A 19,443-nucleotide genomic window follows, 5' to 3' on the forward strand; every position below is an offset into this window, starting at 1 on the left:
AACCTGAAGGATTTATGGAAACAGAACCCAGTGACCTGTAACTTCTGACCCTCCATGTCCCCTGTGTCCCAGCCACCCTTCCACACACCTGCAGTTTTATGTCCCTTTATTGCCCTGTTTCAGCACGTTACCTTGTGCCCCTCTGTCCATGTGCCAGCCGCTGGAGAAGTAGACAAGTTCTCTTCCCCAGGGAGCTCAGTCTATAGGGGAGATAGAAGTTTGACTCATTCATTCGTCCATCCATTCATTTGACCATCTTGACGGCATGCTTGATGTGTGCCAGGTACCATTCTTGACACTGGGGCTGAGTGGGAGGAGCTGGCCAAGACAGCACCAGGTGGATAAAGCCCTTGACCTTATGAGCTGACATTCTTGTGTTGGAGCTATGTGCTGTGAAAGAGAAAAGTAGACTGCTATGAGAGGGAAAACTAGAAGGGCTTCCTTGAGGTGGTGTGGCTGGCAAGTTATAGTTGAGCTGAAGTCCAAGGAATGAGGAGCCAGTCCTCTGGGGATCAGGGGAAAGGAGGTTTTGATGGAGGGAACAGAGAGGTCACAGGCCTGGCTGTCGCTGTATGGTGTGATATGGGGTTTCAGGTGAGGTGGGAGTGGATATCCCCTGGGAACTGATTTTTGACCTGACTCTTGAAGGGTCCTTGAAAATTGAGTAGGCAGGGACAGTGAGAGAAGGAGTTCCAGATAGGAAGGGCAGCAGTTGCAAAGGCATGGAGGGACATGCTAGAAATTGACGTGTTTATGCAATGGTGAAATGCTTGCTGGGACTGGAGTTGAGGGGTCCAGAGGTCAGGGTAGGAAGTGAGGCTGGACCGGGTCTGGGTGGAGTGGAGCCTCAAGTCCCCAGCTAAAGGGATAGGTCTTTCCTCAGAGCCACCGATTCTTCCGCCTGTGTCTCATAAAAATGCTCTCAAAATAGATTCTTGGACCCCTTCAAGATTTCAGTATAGTGGGCCAGGGGTGGGGCCTGGATATCTGCATTTTTAACAGGCTCATATAAAAGGCAGTTCTGAGCCCCAGGCTCTGGGTCAGATCAGCCTCTGAGGAGAGGGTCACCTGTGTGAGAAAGGATTCCAGGTTACCTCTCTGAGTGACCAGGGCCCTTGGGAGATGGTGTCCAGCTGTGCGGAGGACAGGAGGCTGGCACCTGGGAGACCCTGATCGAATCAGCTGGAACAGGCTGAGACCTGCTTTCTCCAGATCTCCAGGGCCACAGCCGCCAGGGCTGAGCCTTGGGGATGCCTTAGGGAATGATGACTAATCATCATGTCTCCCCTGCACTATGTTCATCTCTTTTAATCAGTGAGACAACCCTGAAGCTGATACTTCGATCACCCCATTTTATAGATGAGAAAACTGAGGCTCAGAGAAGTGAAGTCCAGGTGCTCATAACGTTGGAGCCAAGATTTGGACCTGGGTCTCCCTGACCCCAGTGCACACGCATGCACTCCTCTGGCTGGACTGGAACCAGAGAAGGAATACCCTTCCTCCACACCCTTCCAGAACCCCCTCAGCATCACTTTTTACCTGCTTCCCTTTCTTGTGCTGTATCATCACACTGCTTGTAGGTGTATCATCACACCTTCAAGTTGCTGTAATTTGCAGCTCTTTAATTGCCAGCTAGGCTTGGCTTTTCTTTTCCTGTCGTGGCATCTTCACTGTGTTTCCTGGTGTGGAAAACTGTGGCTCAGAGCCAGAGCCAGCGCCAGCCTTCTGAGCCACTGGGCCCCCAGACTCTTCATCCTGCGAGATTAGGGTCTGCGGGATGGAAAGTGTGTTCTGCCATCACTTTAGCCACTTCTCACAGCAACCCTGAGGGGAAGGGCCATTAGTGTCTGCATGTCACAGACGAGGGGACTGAGGCTCAGAGAGGGGAAGTCATTGCCTGGCGTCACAGCTGCTGTGTGACAGAGCCAGGCACGGATACCGGGACCGCCGGGCACATGCTGTTTGCGTCCTTTCCGTCGGCGCCTTGGTTCTTTTCTGCAAGAAGCAGTTAGGGTCAGGGGCCTGAGTCGAGTTTCTATCCTGGGCTGGTGCTTGGAGCTGAGAGGGTTGGAATAGGAAGCTTGGAGGTGGGGATCTGTGTTCAAATTCCAGCTCTTGCATGACCCGTGTGACCTCGTTAGTCACTCATCCTTTCTGAGCCACGTGTCCTCGTCAGTAAAGTGTGGACTGACTGCTCTTTCTTGAAGGACTTGCTGGACCTTCATGTGTGCACGTCAGCCCAGGTCCGACCCGTGGTAGGTGCTTAACCCCCATGTGTGCGTGCGTGCATGTGTGCGTGCGTATGTGTGTGTGTGAGTGACTTCGGTCATGTCCGACTCTTTGCGACCCCATGGACTGTAACCCACCAGGCTCCCCTGTTCATGGGATTCTCCAGGCAAGAATACTGGATTGAGTTGCTGTGCCTCCTCCAGGGGATCTTCCTGACCCAGGGATAGAACCCATGTCTCTTGCATCTCCTGCATTGGCAGGTGGGTTCTTTACCACTAGTGCCAACTGGGAGGTCCATAATAATGATGGTGGTGGTGGTTTAGTTGCTAAGTTGTGCCCAACTCTTTGTGTCCCCCATGGACTATAGCCCACGAGGCTCCTCTGTCCATGGGATTTCCCAGGCAGGTATACTGAAGTGGGTTGCCGTTTCCTTCTCCAAGGGATCTTCTCGACCCAGGGATCGGACCTGGGTCTCCTGCATTGCAGGTGGATTCTTTACTGACGGAGCCACCTACAAGCTGAATTGTGTTTCCTCTTTTGGCTCCAGAACAGTGAAGATCTGCGGAGGGTCGGGGCAGAGGACGGGATGCCTTAGGGAAGGTCAGAGGTGCGCCTGGCCTGGGCCTTAGAGACGGACTTGACACGACCCTGTGCAAGACTGGAAGCACACCCTCTCCCCTGCAGCCTGAACTTACCCAACTGCTCCCACGGCCATATCCTCGTGCTCGCTGGCTGCCGCTCTGTGTAGCCCCCAAGGGAACCTGGGGAACACGGTTTTGCCTGGAGGAGGCAGGGGAGATGCCACAGGATGTACTTGAATAACTGTCACCTTCACTGCCATTTCAAACCCGGGTGATGAGATGTCACCACCTCTCACAGCAGTGCCCTTTGGTGGTGATGCAGTTTAATGGTGAATCCATGTCGGGATCTAGAGGCCTCATTCTATCTACCTCCTCTGTGCCAGCTGAGGCTGGGGAGGGGCTGGACTTGACCTGGGCACCACTCAGCTGGGAGTGCTCCTGAGTCTGGGCTGTTTGCACCCCACATGCTGGCCATCACCCCTTTTGTGAGTCAGCCTAGGACCGCATTCACCCCACAGGGCATCAGGGACCCAGTGTTGTTCCCACGTCTGTCTCTTGGAGATCATGTGACCCTGGGAGAGCCTCAGTTTACCCTTCTATAAAATAGAGGGAGTGGATTTTGTAGTTCGGGCATACAAAAGGTGCTTAAATGTTTTGATGCACTAAGGGAATGAGCTGTAAAGTCAGCAGACCTGGGACCGAGTCTCATGCCAGCATTGTGACCTGGGCAAGATATGGAACCTTTTGCCCCCCTGGTACGACTTCCTTCTACCTACAAGTGGAGTTGGAGGCGGGGGCGCGGTTTCCCAGGGTCACTCAGTGCCAGCAGGCCATCCAGTCAGGACCCTGAGAGCTCTGTGGGGCCCGGGATGAGGGCAGGATGGGGAAGGAGCTGGGAACAGGGGACCAAAGGGACCTTCTGCCCATCACTGGCCTCCAGTTCTTGGGCTCCGAAGAGATGGCGAGGCTGAGTTCAAACGCCTCTCTGTCTTCTCAGCAGCGAATCCTGGAAACAAGAGAGGGTCAGAGGCAGGGACAGCAGGCAGGCAGCAAACTAGAGTCTGCACAAGCTGTTGGGTCGGGTCCACAAGTCATAAGCTATGGACCCCCGCCCCGAAGCCCAAGGACCCTTAGCAGCAGCAGGCTGCCCCTCTCTCACCGGCCACCCCATGTGTGAGGAATTCATGGTGTAATTAGGGGGTAAGGAGATGGTGACTGCTACCCGTCTCCCCATGTGTCCCTTCAGCCCACCGCCCTGGGCAGACCCAACCTCCCCCTAGAGTGGGCTGGGTCCTTCCTCCCTCCTTCCTCTGCCCCATCCCTCCCACCGACCTTGAGGAGAGCTGGCAGGGCCGGGGTGTGGGAGGTGGCAGAGGCTCTGGGAAACTTGACAGCCAATTGATTCCTCCTCGGGAAGTTGAAAGTGAAGAGTCGTGTTTGAAGGTTTAGCTGAAATTAGGTCTCAGGGCTATTTTTTGCGAGTTGGAGAAGGAGAAGTGTCAGGGAGGGGAAGGCCCAGGAGGCTGGCGGAAGCTGCAGATAAACTCAGTACCAGTTGATTGCAGATGCTTCAAGATGCGGGTCTTGGTTCCTTTCAACCACCTAGTTTTATTGGATGCTCAAGTGTGTGGTCCTAAAGCTATGATGCTGGTGTGCCTGGGATGCTGTGAGAACCCAGAACAAGGGGCAGTTACCTCTTGTTGGTGAGGGTAGGGAAGAATTTCTCCAGGAGGGATCTTTGGGGCTGGGCTTTGAGGGATCTGTAGGAGTTTGTCAGGAGCAAAAGGAGAAGAGTATTCCAGTTAGAGTGGGATCTAACTAAATAGAAACAAGCCAAAGACTCTGTGTGATTAGATGATGTTGAATGAGTTGCAAATATGACAGAGAGGAGCCTGGAGAGAAAAGTGAGTGGGTAAGGGCTTTGGACTTTCCCCTACAGGCACAAGAGTCAGAGGGGATGGTGAGTGAGAGTGGATAGGGCAGGAGACCTCTGGGATGTGGATCTGAGGTTTCCTCACCTGCTCACCCCTCTTACCAAGGTTTCTCCAAATCATCCCCACATTTCAGCTGTCTTTCTTTCTCATATTCAGAGAAACAGGTACAGGACCACAAACATGCAGGACTGTGTGTGACCCCCCCTTAACATCGTGGTGGAAAGGCTGTTGGAAATTATCTGATCCAGCCCTTCCTTCTACAGAGCAGGGCCTGAGGCTCAGAGAGGGGAGGGTCCTTTCCGGAAGTCACACAGCAGGTCTGGAGCCGGGCCTGCAATGGAGCCCGGGTGTCTCTATTCCCCTGTCCCGTGCTCCTCCTGCCTTGCCCCCTCCTGCCCTCTCTTCCCTGCAGCCACGCCCTTCCTCGTGTTTCCTGGGAGGAGGGGGCTAAAGGGAATGAACTTTGTGAGTCTGACTACCCTTGGAGGCCCCCGAGGGCTCATTAGCACAGCGCCTCCTCCTGGTCTGCCCATCTGCCCCATTAGTGCCCCGTGATGGCTAAGGCATCTCCTGTGGATAGAAAAGCTGGTCAAATCCCCAGATCACAGGGGCCAGCTCTGTCCCTGCACAGATGGGGCAACTGAGACCCAAAGAAAGTAGGTTTGCCTGGAATACCTGCTGGGCCTCCCTCCATCACTCCAGGCTGAAGCATATTTACATGGGACATGTTTATGTCTGCGGCCCACAGACTGGCAGAGGGATGTCAGCTATGAAGCATGGCTGGCAGATAGGAGTGCTGGACCCCGGATTGGGTGCCCCAGCACCTCATGGTACCAGAAGTTTGCCTGCGAGGCTGATGTCCTTTGCTCTCTTGAGTCAGGTGATCTGGTGAGCTGGAGTCTCCCAACCCAGCGTCTGGCCATTGTTCTGCAGATGAGAGGGTTGGTGGAGAGAGCAGGCCCTTTAGCCTCAACCCTTCTCCTCCCTGTCTTTCATGGAGCCTAATTGTTATTAAACTGTTTAAACCCCAAAGGCAAATTACTATCATTTTGGTCTGTGTCCGTTCGGTCTGTGTCTGCCTTCTTGCAGGAGGAATGCAGGAGATGGGAACATCATCACAGACAGCCCAGGGTGGCCAGGGCTGGCCAGGACGGTCTGCAGGGTGGGAGTATGGGGTCAGGGGCTGTTTGAAGCTTCCTGAATCAAGGCCAAGCCAGCATCTGAGGCCTGGGACTATGGGCAGGCTGTGGTATTTGGTAGGGTTGAGAGGCTGCCTGCCCCATTAATAAACAAGAAGGCAGTTTCATCAGATCCATTTTACAGATTTGGAAAGTAAGGCTCAGGGAGAAGGGACCGGCCCAGGGTCCCCCAGCCCATGAGTGGTAGAGATGGGAGTCAAGCTGTGGTCTGCGAGTCCTGTTTGGGTATGTACTAACTTACTTTCCTCCCTCCCTTCGCTGCCTTCCTTTTTTCTTTCTTTTAATAAATTTTTAACCAGCACCAATTATGTTTCAGGACTTCCCTGGTGGCTCAGATGGTAGAATCTGTCTGCAATGCAGGAGACCGGGTTTGATCCCTGGGTTGGGAAGATCCCCTGGAGAAGTGAATGGCAACCCACTCCATGGAGAACTCCTTGGGCAGAGCAGCCTGGTGGGCTACAGTCCATGGGGTCGCAAAGAGTCAGACACAACTGAGCAACTAACAATTTCAACTATGTTTCAGGGCCTGTGTGGGGGCATTGACACACATGGGAGTTAAAGGTAGTTTCTACCTGCAAACATACAGGGTTTCTTTGCCTACCAGGCAGGGTTAGCTGGGGCTTCATGAAGTCATTTCTGGGCAGGCGAAGGGAAAGGACTGACAGCCAGGAAAGCCCCTCTGGAGGCTGAGAGATGGGAAATATTAATAGCTTGAGCAAGTGATAGTGGGAACAGGGAGCAATGTGAGGGGCTGAAGTATGAGGGCATGGCTGGAAAACAAGGGACAGAAGATCTATTGCAGCTCACAGACCAAACAGGATGGGAGGCTATATTAATAGGAGCATGCAGTCCCTAGAGAGGGAGGTGAGGGTCGGCCAGAACTAGCCAGAGCAGATCTGGATGGAATGCATTGTGTCCTTAGAGCAGCTTACCTGACTCAGGCTGAGAGAGTCTGCAGCCCCTGGTCTCTGCCCACTCTTCCCTTCCAGAAAGTCTGGAGTGCTGGCAGAACAGCAGTTCTGAGGGCCAGGGGTTCCCGTGCCAGTTTAGAGAGGAAAAAAGAGAGGCTCAGAGTTGGAGACTTGGCCTGAGTGATTCCACAGAGAGAAGCATGGGGCTAAGATTCAAATCCTACCCCTCCCAAGTAAGACCTATGGGAAGAGTCAGTACTATGTCCCCAGGATGGAGGAGGGGGGGTCCTGGTGAAGAGAGGGAGAAAGATGCCCCCCAGTAACATCAGAGACCAGGACTGGAGTGGGGGATAGAGGATGGGGAGCGAGCAAGCTGCTTTTCTCATCCCTGCCCTCAGATCTGAGCTTAGAATGCCCTTGCAGGGGTCCCTGAGGGCAGAGCTGAAGGAAGAACTCACTTTAAGGAGCCCTGGAATCTGCTGCCTCGTTGCAGGAGGTGCTAGCTTGGGTGGGAGGATGGAGAGGGGAATAAGGACAACCTCTGACCCCACCCACCCACCCCTCTCTGCCCCGGGGTCCTCCAGAAGTACTTCTAGGACGTCCCTGTAAGGTCCTGCACTTCAGCCTGTTGGGCAACAAGGAGCTGGATAAACTGGTCCCCACCAAGGTGTCGGTGGCTGACTCCCTCACTCCCTGTGTCAAAGGGTCCTTGCACAAAAGGAGCCTTATCAGTTGGGTGTTTGAGTCACTCGCAGCGGAGTGTCAGGCTCTCTGTGATTGGCAGGTGAGACGCTATTGGGGGACGTCTGGTCTTTCTCCCTCTCTTCACCAGGAGCCCCCCTCCTCCCCCTACCTCCTGGGGTCCACCGTCCTGGGGACATAGTACTGACTTTTCCCATAGGTCTACTTGGGAGGGGTAGGATTTGAATCTTAGCCCCACGGCTTCCCTCTGCGGGATCGCTCAAGCCAGGTCTCCAACTCTGACCTCTCTTTTTTCTGTAAAGTGGCACAGGAACCCCTGGCCCTCAAGGTTCCTGTTCCACCAACAATCTCACAACAAATCGAAAAAAGCCCTGATTGCTGGCAGGCGAGCAGGGCTCACCCCACCCCACCCCTTTCCCAGAGCCTCTGTCCTCCCTGCCCCATGCCTCCTCCTGAGGGTCCGAAATGACTGCTCACACAGAGCTCGCAGGCCTCCGCTCTGAGACCTGGAGGTTGGGGTGGGGGAGGGCATGCAGGGGTCCCCAAGAGACCAGAAACCCAACTCCCAGGTGGTGAGTACAGATGGAAGGAGCCAGAGGTGTCCGCGCAGGAAGGCTTCTGCCCAGTTGGGGGCAGCAGAGGGCAGCGAGTGGCTGCCTGGGCGGTCACTCCCAAAGGAGAGTGGAAATCCGGGGGTGTTTTGCCTGGGGCCACGGGGTCCGGCAACGCAGGCTGCAGAACCTACTGCCGGGTGGACGGGACAGCTCCAAACAGGAGTGCCCATGGGCAACTGGGTTGGCACCGTTGGCTGAGCTGACCGGACTATGTTGACCGGAGAGCTTTAGCACCTGTGAAAGGGAACCCTCATCAGGGACATGGAGAGGGGCAAGGTCTGGGGCCCAGGCAGCCTTCCGGCAGGAGGAGGGGGCCGTGTGCAGGTGGGCAGGCAGTGTCTCTGCGCCGTGGTCACCGGGCTGGACTAATAGACAGTCCACCATGGTTGTCCTCTGACAAAGTCTGGTCCAGCTGGGTTTGAATCCCAGCTCCTTACTGTCTGCATAAGGAGGGGGGCGCGGTCACAAAGGCTGTTTTACACAGTCCTCTGGGTCAGACCCTCCGCCGAGCCCTCAGTGGGTATCATCTGATGATATCATGAGGCACATAACACAAATCCCTTTTTTTTTTAAGTGACAAAACCAAGGCAGACGGAGAGTGAAGTACTTGCTGGAGCTCGCTCAGCTCGCGAGCCTGGACAGTGAAGGTCTTGCAGAGCCCGGCCCACACATGCAGCCCAGTCTCTGCCGGCCAGTGTTGCTAGTCCCTCCGTCTTACACATGAGAACACTGAGGCCCAGAGAGGGGAGAGGTGCCGTCCCAGGTCACACAACTGATCGAGGACACAGCTGGCATTTGGTCTCATCATGTCCCACCCCTGTCTGCAGCTGCTCTGGCCAGCCCCTCCACCCCTCCACGTCAGAAGGCGCGTGAGCAGGGCAGACACTCTGGGGTGGGAGGAAACTGCTCCCCTCTTCCCACCCCAACCTGTGGCCCCTGAAGACCTTCCCCTCTCTTAAGGAACCCAGGAAACTGGGAGTGGGGGGCCAGAGCTCAGATGCCACCCCCCCAACCCCATATAGAAATGAAGTGATTGCCTCTGTCACACCAAGTGGCATTTGGGTTGGATCGCAGACATAATTATATCTGAGTCTTCGGGTGGGAACTGTTCCCAAGCCAGGAGGCCCTCTTTGGAAGTGGCGGCAATGGCATCTGTTTCCGACACAAGGCCCTGCCGGGGGATGAGTAACTTTTCTCATGGAATTGCTTAAGGAACATCTAAAACGAGCCGTGATCATTCCTGCCCCCCTCCAGCGCCACCAGTGGCTGCCAGGAGGGGGGATCTCCCCCCTGCCTGCATTGAGGCCCCCGGGGCTGTCCCAGGGTCCGTACCTCTGTGCAGGCTGGCCCATCTGCCCACGGTTCCTCCCCATTTCCCTTCCTTGAAAGTTCCTTCCCTCCCCCATAGCCACCCCCACCGCGGCTCCTGCAGGCCTCCCCACCCCAGGCCCCAGAACACAGATGCCGTGACTTAACTATCCACCAGAGAGAGTGGTGACTTTCTTAAGGGCAGCGGCTATTTCTGATTTCGCCGAGCCCCGGGAACAGGGGCAGGACCTCACCTGTGGCGGACACCAGAGAGGCTGGGGGAATGAAGATGTGTGAGCGATGAGAGGAGTGAATACATCCAGTGAGTGAGTGTGGGGTGAAGGGAGTGGGTGAGCTAACACCCCCTGGCTCCTGACGGCCCACTACGTCTCCGAGGCCAGTGGCCACCCACTTTGGGAGGAGGTCAGGACAGGCCAACCGAACTACCACAGTCTCGCCTTGAAATTGACCTTGCCTCCGCTGCATGGGTTCCCATGATTTCTCAGGGGCAGGCGCCCAGGTGAGCCTGGCCTGTAGACGGTAAATCAACCCAGAAGGAGAAATAGCCTATAAAATCCTCTCCCCAAACGGTGCGTTTTGTATCCTGCAGTGAAAAGGGCTTTTAAAACGCACTGCTCACTCAGGTGGATTTATGGGGCTGCCCCCTGCTTCTTGCCTCTCCCTCCCACTCTGGCCTTGGGGTCTGGAACACCCTGGGGTCCTGGTGCTCCCTGGTGGGTTATGGTCCAGGGAGAAATAGGATAGCTCCTCTCCTCTGCCTTGATGCTCCAGGGCTAGCCCTGGCCAGCAATGTGCCTGGGAGTGGGGCAGGGTGAGGCCATCTCGCCCAACAGAAGCTCCCTATGGCCCAGCAGGGCCTGAAGTTCCACCATGAGCATCCTTCCTTCAGGCAAGCTGTTGTCTCCAGAAGGCCCCCTTGTTTTCACCTGCAAATGGGTCACCAGGGAGGGGAAAGATGGCGTGCCTAAGCTGGAAAGGGATTTAGAGATCAGCTAGGCCATCTCCTCATTTTACAGATGGGAAAACCAAGTCAAGAGAGGCCAAGTTGCTTGCTCAGAGCCTCATACTGCAGTAATGGAATGATGGAAGGGCTTGAGCTCTGGGGCAGACTACCTGGGTGGAACCCAGCTCTGCCACTTCCTGGCTGTTCAATCTTGTGCAAGTAGCTTAATATCTTTGAGCCCCCATTTTCTTATCTGCACATTGGGCTAGGAGAATTAGGGTAAGTCATGTAAAGCTCTGATATAGTGCCTGAAGCTGAGACAGAGCTTAATAAATACATCTGGCTTACTCTTATTAATGCGTTGGAATAGTTCCTGTTACCGTTAATAGCAGGAGCAGGGTTTTGAATCCAGATTTCTTGTGTCTGCGCACGGTTTTCTTGCTACTCCTGCTAGGAAGCCTCTGTTGAGAGCGTTCTCTCACACAGAGCGCAGGACAGAGACGTGCTGATGGGGGAGAAGCAGTGAGTCACCCCAGGAAGACTGGCCTGGTGCCAGGGTCTCAGTGACGGGGCTGGTAGGGAGGCAGAGGGAGAGAGTAGAGAGCCTGCTGCAGGGGTGTGGCTCCCGGAGGGAGCTGGTTTTCCTGAAGCCATGTGGCCTGGAGCTGGACTTGCCCTGAGGTCAGGGCTGGCCCAGGGCTTAAAGAGCTGATGAAGTGCATGTGGCCATCCAGATCTCTGGGGTGGGCTTATGAGGTGCGCCAGAGGACTCGTGGGGGCAGTGAGTCACTCCTGGCAGCTCTGGGTTATCACGTTCTTGCTTGAGATAGTAGGAATGAGTGTCTGGTTTCTGGTCACTGATGTCGCTCAGGCCTGGGCACTGGCAGGTACCAGGACGGCCTCTCGGATGTCCTCATTTCCCCATCCCACCTTCCCAACTGCATGCCCCCTCCTCTACACTCTCAGGGTTTCTAAGGGCCCCCCTCGGCCTGGGCATCCTCTGCACTGGGGAGGGGGTGTGTAACTTGGAAGTCAGGAGACCTGTGATCATGCCAGGGCCCTCAAAGCCTGTCAAAGCTGCTGCTGTCCTACCTCAGCTCCGTTGCCTGTACTGGGATTCTGCCTGGAATACCCCTTATGTGGCTGCCCTGCCCCAGATGATCTCAACGAGACCAACTACTGCCTCACTTCAGTGTTTCTATTATGTCCTCAAAAGCTGCCTCCTCCAGCAAGCCCACTCAGACTGACCCCAAGTGGACTCCCTTGAAAAGCCTCCCAGAGCACATTCTCTGTCTGCCTTTCTCGTTTTTCTTTTATATCATAAATACTTGTTCGTTCCCTCAAGGAGTATATATGCAATACCTGCCAGGCGTCCGGTCCAGCACTGGGGACCCAGGCCACGATGACCCCCACAATTCCGTAGGGGAGGGAGGTCTGAAACAGATGCATAACTACAAGTGTGGTCGGTCTGCAGGGAGATCTTGTTCAATCTGAGGGCATCGGGGCGGCCCCTGAGAAGGCTGAGGAGAGACTGAAGGGTGTGCAGGGCCCCTGGGCAGAGGGGCCTCTGTTCTAGGCAGTGGCAACAGCCTGTGCCAAGGCCCTGTGGCAGGAGTGCCAGTGAAGCCCCTGGGATGCAAGCAGGGGGAGATCCTGAGAGGCTTCACCCGGCAGCTTGGCCTTCACTGCAGGAGCCCTGGGGAACCATGGAAGGCAATGCAGCTGGTCCGCGGCAGGATCTCATCTGTTTTTCGAAGAGTCCCTCTGGATGCTCTTGGAGAATGAACAGGGGGAGGGTGGTAGGGTTGGAGGCGGCCAAAGCAGCCAGGAGGCTCCTGCAGGTGCCTAGGAACGGCCTGGGCCACCTCTCTAGCTGGACGGAGGGGGCTTTGAGGGCAGAGAGCCAGCCTTTCTTGGGGCTCAGGAAAGTGGACCAGCCCCCTTCTCCATCACAGGAGCTCTGGGTCCTAGAGACTGCTCTGGGATCTGCTGCTCTCTGTTTTCTTCTGGCTAATCGCTGGGCTGGCCCCTGGGAGCTGAGCAAAGTCTGAGCAATAAAAACAATGACAGTGACAGTGCTGATGATAGGAGCTAATATTTCTGCCATGTGCCGGGAAATGGGCTGAGTTCTTTCCATGCGTGATCCCATTGACTCATTCCAACAACCTGTGGGGTGGCTACTATCTTTCCCGTTCTACAGAAAAGAAAATAGGCTAGGGTAGTTAAGTCACTGGCCTAGGGCCCACGACATTAACTGGTGGAAGGGGAAGGGAAAGTACTTGCGTTTCCCAGGGATTCCTAAGAACTAAAGAGGTGTATCACGTGGTGCTATTTCAAGTGCAGTGATGGACAGAGGGAGAGGTGTTTGGGGCAGGGGTCTCCAGCTCTGGGTAGGGGTGTGATCCTGTAGAACAACCTGCCAGGCCTCAAGGCACCCTGAAGCCCCACGTTCAGGGAACTGTGAAGACAGTTATCAGGGTGCAAGAGAAGCAAGGAGGTCGTCCTCAGAGACTGGCACAAAATGAGACCTGCCTGATTGTGGAGACCGCTACAGGGAGCCAGTTTTTCCCCTTGGGCCCAAGGTCTGGGTTCCTGGCTCTTTGTGCTTACTGGTCACCCTCATGAATGCATGTGGGCTGGTGGGTTTGGCCCGGGCGTCAGTGTAACGCTACAAGTGCCTGATGGCAGCTGAGTATGTGTGTCAATTTGCAAGCCTGTCTCAGTATATTTGTATGTTTCCTTGTGTGTTTCATGGTAGTGTGTATTTATGTGTGTGCTGGTTGGTGTGCACATGCATTTGTGTGTACCAGGGAGGCCTGTTCTGTTCATACATGCATTTCTCTGTGATCATGTTCCCCACCATGTGCTCCACGCATGTCCTTGAACTTGGGTGTGTTTCTGGCCCTGGGTATTTCTCCTGGGCTTCCCTGGTAGCTCAGACGGTAAAGAATCCACTTGCCATGTGGGATACCCTGGGTTGGGAAGATCTTCTAGAGAAGGGAACGACTACCCACTCCAGTATTCTTGCCTGGAGAATTCCATGGACAGAGGAGCCTGGCGGACTACAATGTCCGTGGGGGTCACAAAGAGTCGGACACGACTGGGCGACTAAGCACAGCACATTTCTGCACGAGAACATGTTTGAGTTTAGTTATCCAGACACTGTTTTTTTAATATCTATTTATTTATTTGACTATGTCGGGTCTTCGTTGCTCCCCAGCATATAGGATCTTAGTTCCTCAACCAGGGATTGAACCTGCATCCCCTGTATTGCAAGGTGGATTCTCAACCACCGGACCACGAGGGAAGTCCCTCTGGGCAGTATTTTAATGCAAGAGTGATCCTGAGTATCAGGTTCCAGTCCCCTCCTGGTTCTCATGGCCCATGAATTGGTTCTCTTTGTGTGACCTGAGTAGACCACTTCCTCTGGGTAGGGTGGAGTGTGGAGGACTTACGTTCAAAGGAGCACCGGCATGGGCTTAGGGAGGGTTCTATGGGCACAGGGTGACCTATGATTAGGTGACCACTGGGAAGGCACTAGCTTGATCCTGCCTTAAAATTCCTCTCTGCTTTCCCAGTGTCTGACATTTCCCCCATTATTGAGTCATTCCCCAACTGGGACCCTCTTTGATGGTGTGCAGTTCCCAGGGGAGGTGGCCGGGGAGGCCTGGCAGCTTGCTGAGAGCAGAGCCCACAGGGCCGGGAAAGAGGGCAGGAGGAACTGTGCATCTGAAGGATTGGGGCAGAGCCACAGAGTTTGCTGGCATCGCTGGTGCCACGCATGGGAGAGCCCAGCTGTGAAAGGCAGCCACTCCAGCTTCGGAGAATTGTCCAATGTCAGCTCTAGAAAGGAGCATGGTGATCTCCCAACCCAGGCCCTCGTAGCATAGCTGGGAAGACTGAGGCCTGGAAAGAGGAAACCCAGGGAGCCGGGCAGTTCTGGAAGCATGCTGATGTTGCAAGAGCACTGGGCAAGGAGAAAGGGGAACCCCGGTTGGACCACGGTTCTGCCACTGCCCCGCTCGGTGACTCTGGGAAAGTCCCCCTGCCCTCTGGGTCTCAGGTGCCTCTCTGTGTCATGTGGGCGTTGGCCTGGCTGCCAGCTGTGGGCCCTCCTGGCTCTCTCCCTGTTCTCTTGGAAGCAGGACTCCTTAACCACCCCCGCCCCTCCATGGAGCCTGCGCTAGGGCGGAGAGAGTGAGGTGCTCCTTTCAGCCCGCCAGAACATCAGGTCTGCCTGCCAGCCTCTGGGTCCAGCATGTCTCCTCACCTGGGGTGCAGAGAGATGGCGATATCTAGGTGGAATTGTCCCCTCCTTTTCCTGTTTAGGTGAGTTTTTGGCATTTGCACAGAGCCTCAGAAAGAAATGGAGAGACATGCCTGTTCAGACGGCCTCCTCCTTTGAAGGATCTCTGTTTGGGTGCAGCCCTTAGATATGGCCATGAAGGAGAAGCTGGGCCTGGGCTCAGGGGGCGCCCTGGGCTTCTGCCTCCATCCTGAGCACTGTCACAGGTCAGGCCCACCCACCCATCGTCAGTGACTCGGAGTTGGTTTGTTAAAGGGGAGAAGGTGATGAAAGCTTACCTTTAGGATGCAGGACCAAATAGATGATGGAGTCGGGGGCTGCCGGAGCACCTACTATGTGCCACGCATGGTGCTGTGTGCTTTACATTCAGGTGAGAAGTGGGCTGAGAGTCCAGTGGTGACCCATGACTCCCAGGTGCCCAAGTGCTGTTGCTGGAATGCAAACACATACCACCCCCCAACCCTCGCGCTGCCAGATGCTGCCTCCTGGGTGGGGACAGATGCACCCATGCGGATGGGAGTGGGCGAGGCTCCCCTCTCTGAACCTCCAGATCCTCACCTGTGAGCCGCAGGTGACATCCTGCACTCAGGGAGCAGCCCACCTTCCCTTCTTTCCACCTTTACCCAGGCCCAGCATAGGGTCTTGGGGGTGGGGAGGAGGGGCTGAGCAGTCAACTTCTGTTCTGGCCTCTGACACTTGAGTGTGTGTGTGTGTCTGTGTGTGGCAGGCATGTATGTGTAAAGGGATCCCTGCCCTGCACTCTTAGAAACTAGAACTCTTCCTGATTACGGTCCCAGCTCGCCCACCTAGCAGCTCTGCCACTCTCGGCAAGCGGCTTAAATTCTCTGAGCCTCTGCTTCCCCACTTGAAAACCCCAAACTTCCTGAATTCTGAAGCACATGTCCTCACGAAGATTCTCCATCAGAGGCATCTGGCCCCCCTAGGATCACCTCCCCAGGATCTGGTTGGGTTGTGTGAGTGCCCTGGGCAGAGTGACTTGGCAGAGCAGGAGCTCCATAACTGGTAATTTATCATCATCATCATCACGTGGAATTGATTGAAATGGTAAGCAAAGAAATCCCGTGTCTGGAATTCTGAAAGACTTTTGAGAAGGTCTCCTGGAACTTCCTGGAGAAGTGGGGGGCAGCGTGGGGGCAGAGAACTGGAGTGTCAGGAATAGGGATGGGAGAGCAGCTGAGAACTCGGGTCCTGCCAGCCAGAGACCCCACGGGCCTGTCTGTCCTCCACTCCGGACTTTCTAGTCCTTTGGTCATTGACATGGATGGAAGCCCAAGGGGCTTGGAACATTGACATGGATTGGTGGGAGGGTGGATGTCCACATAGGCTGTGAGTTGTCACAGAGATGGGCAGAGGCTCAGAGGGCTGTCCACGCCCAGTCACCAAAGGGTTGGGGGTAGTGACACCAGGCAGCAGCTTGTGCTAAAGCCCCTGGGGCCGTGCTGACCTAAGCGCATGGGAACAGGGCAGTGTTAGCAGAGGCAGAGCACCCCATCTGGGGAAGGGGCAGGCTTGGTCCCCGTGGACTGGGCAGGCCCCTCGCTGAGCTTTAGACATCAGACCCTGCACCAGTGAATGAAAGCTGAGGCCTCCACCGGAGCAGCCCCGCCTGGCCGGGCACTTTGAACCTTCAGAGTCTCTGTGAGGTTGCTTTAGAAGAAAGCGCGTGTTTAAAAGAGTTCAAAACTACCAAACTGAGCCATATTCTGTGTCTGCATGATAATTCTGCAAGCACGTTCATTCATTCACTGGGCATGACACCAGCCCTGTCCTTGCTGTCACGTTGCTTTTAAGCTCCTCGGAGAGCCTAGACGGACTCCTGCCTGGGGTGGTCACGTACCTTCTCAGGGCAGAAACTGGTGGTTGTATCGGAACCAACCTAGGGAATAATGATAATAAAGCTGGCAACTACTGTGTTTAGTTCTTAGTATTTACCATTTTACTGACGATAGCTTATCTCATTTAATCTTTTCCATGACCCTATAAGCAGGGTTTCCCAGGTGGCATTAGGTAAAGAACCCATTTGCCAATGCAGGAGACATAATAGATGGGGATCTGATTCCTGGGTTGGGAAGATCCCCTGAGGAGGGTATGCCAACCCACTCCAGTATTCTTGCCTGGGGAATCCAATGGATTGAGGAGTCTTGCGGGCTATAGTCTATGGAGTCACAAAGAGTCAGACAGGACTGAAGCGACTTAGTGCGCACAGAGTAGGCATCATCCTTAACCCATTTCACAGGCAGGGACATTGAGGCTCAGAGAGGTCCAGTTATTTGCCCATAGCTTATCTGAACTAGGACTTGAACACAAGTACTATGATAGGACTTCAGCTGGTCTGAGGGATGTGATCAGCTGGGCTAGAGTATGTAGTCAGAGATGGCCTCTTGGAGAGGTAGATAAACCCAGGCCCTGGGGTGTGAAAGGCTAGGGCCAGATTTTTGTCTGTCCTACTTCATCCTCCCTGCAGGCCCCACCCATTTCTCAGAGAGATGAGGGGCCTTGCATAGCATCTTGCAGCCAGTGGTCTCTCGAGCTGGATTTGAACCCTATTTGTGGATCTCTGACTCCCAGCTCTCAGCCATTGGATACTGTCAGTGGGCTCCATACAGTTTTGAGTACCCTTTTTTATTGAAAGAAGGGATGTGATTTGCCCACTGTCCCTCACTAAAGATTGACCTAAGTCTAGAACAAGATTTTCTGACTTGAAGGCCAGTCAGTCCCTCTGTCTGAGTTCAAGGCTGCAGCTGCTTCCAGAAATCATGTCTTGGGGCCTGCCCATGAAAGGATAGGAAAAAAGGTCATCTGTCTTCATTCAGGGCTGTTGGGGAGCCACCCTTGTCCCTTCACCCCATGCAGGAGGTCAGTAGGCAAGCTGCGAGGCTGGACAGGGCAGGGAACTGGAGGCCAGAGTCTTTGATTACCCTTGCTGTATGACCTTGGGAAAGACCCTTCCCCTCTCTGGGCCTTACTCACTCTTGTAATACAGTCTTTTAGATCTGAGTCCCGTTCCAGCTGTGGCCTTCTGGGATGATGAGCATTTGTTCAACTTGCCATATGTAGAGCCCTGAGCTGGGTCCTCGAGGGGATTCAAGGTCCTCCAGGGTGGACATGTGTGGGGAGGTGGGGCTTAATGGGGGACTTCTCTGTTCCCCTGAATAGTCATCCTCCCAGTGAATCCGAGCTCTCTGTCCTCTTCTTATTCTATATCCTGCTCACCTCATAGTATTCATGGTCTTGGCCATTGTGTCTAGGATGTAGTAGGCTCTTGACAATGGTGAAATGAGTGAATGTTAGTTAGAGTTTGAGTCCGCAAGGTTATGCCGGGTGGGTATAAGAGTGGGTGCCGGGGGTACATTCAGAATAGACTTCAAAGATGACAAGTAATGTTTACCAGATGAGTATTAAGGGTAACCTTGATGCGTGAGGGTGGGAAGACAAAGTGATATGTGTCCCACTCAACCTCCTAGGGGGAAAACTCTTTTTTTAAACTCAGGAATAGGACGGAACTGTCCATATTGCTACATGATGAGCTACATAAATTGTGAAACATGCTCCCTGGTTCTTTGGACCACAGAAGTGTAAAAATTGTAAAATTTTCATCAGGGTGGAGAATAAAAACCAAGAAAAACTATAAGCTCATTGGCAGCACTTGCCTGATGACAACACCTGTGAGAGAGGAACCCCTCCAAGTTAGCCAGGTGCTTCCCCCTCCTCCCACGCCTGGCAAGAGGCCAAGGTTGGGGGAGGCAAGAGCTTATTTGGAGGTGCAAGTCCCTGCTTTCTTGCTGTGTGTCCCAGAAAGCATGCTGTTCCCCTGGCCTGCCACCATTTGTGATACGTCTGCATCATGCCTTGTACTGTCTGTGGGTCACCCTCTGGAAGAGGGTCCCTAACCCTCTAGTTGTTGAACTGCAGGTGATTAGAGTACTTTGATGCGTAATACCAGACTGTAGAGGTTGAGAGGCATTTGGACTCCACTACCTGGGAAGGCCTGAATAAGATAGCATTTCAGCTAGGCCTTGAAGGATATGCAGAATTTTGACATGTGGCTATGAGAATTGGTCCTCTATGGATAGGAGAGATTGAGAGGGAGGGGAAAGTAGGGGCAGAAAGATAAGAAAAGGGAAAGCTTGAAGAAAGTGGGCAGAGGAGGGGGGTCCTATGGACATTAGGCAGGCCTGGAAGCTGTGTCCTTGGGTGAGTCATTTCACCTCTGAGCGAGGTTTCTTCGTTTGCAAAAAGGGATGTTTCTCTGTCATTTCTCTTTGTGTGGGTAACATAAGATGATGTGTGCAATCAACATTTGCCTTCATCACATCTAGGGAGCTAGGGTCAGGGAGATGGACAGACCCAGCAAGGGCGTGGCCTACAGCAAATGTCCAACTCTCTCTCCAAACCAGAGAGAGCCGCCAAGCCTACCCTTTCTTGTGTGATGGATGAAATGTGGTGTTCAGATTGTGTACAACATTAACTTCCAAATGAGTTAATATCCCATTCCCTCTGTTCTTACATCACCTGGAAGTGAGGCTGGGGTGGGTGAGTCCCCCAAATCCCTATTGGACAACCTGACTCACAGGGAATCCCTCTTCCCTCAGTTTTCCCCTCCCTCTAACTGCCTGAAGGTGCCAAGTCCAGAACACCCCAGCCTGTGCCGCTTCAGCCCCGTCTACCCCATCA

The 19,443-nt window shown here is 54.3% G+C and overlaps 1 protein-coding gene across 9 annotated transcripts in view; it reads left to right on the forward strand.

Annotated features, from left to right (window-relative positions):
- The window catches only part of DAB2IP (DAB2 interacting protein), a 208,461-nt gene that overhangs the window by 100,748 nt on the left and 88,270 nt on the right, over positions 1-19,443 (forward strand). The window lies entirely within an intron of this gene.

Source organism: Odocoileus virginianus, chromosome 2 (genome assembly GCF_023699985.2).
Source record: "Odocoileus virginianus isolate 20LAN1187 ecotype Illinois chromosome 2, Ovbor_1.2, whole genome shotgun sequence".
Lineage (NCBI taxonomy): Eukaryota > Metazoa > Chordata > Mammalia > Artiodactyla > Cervidae > Odocoileus > Odocoileus virginianus.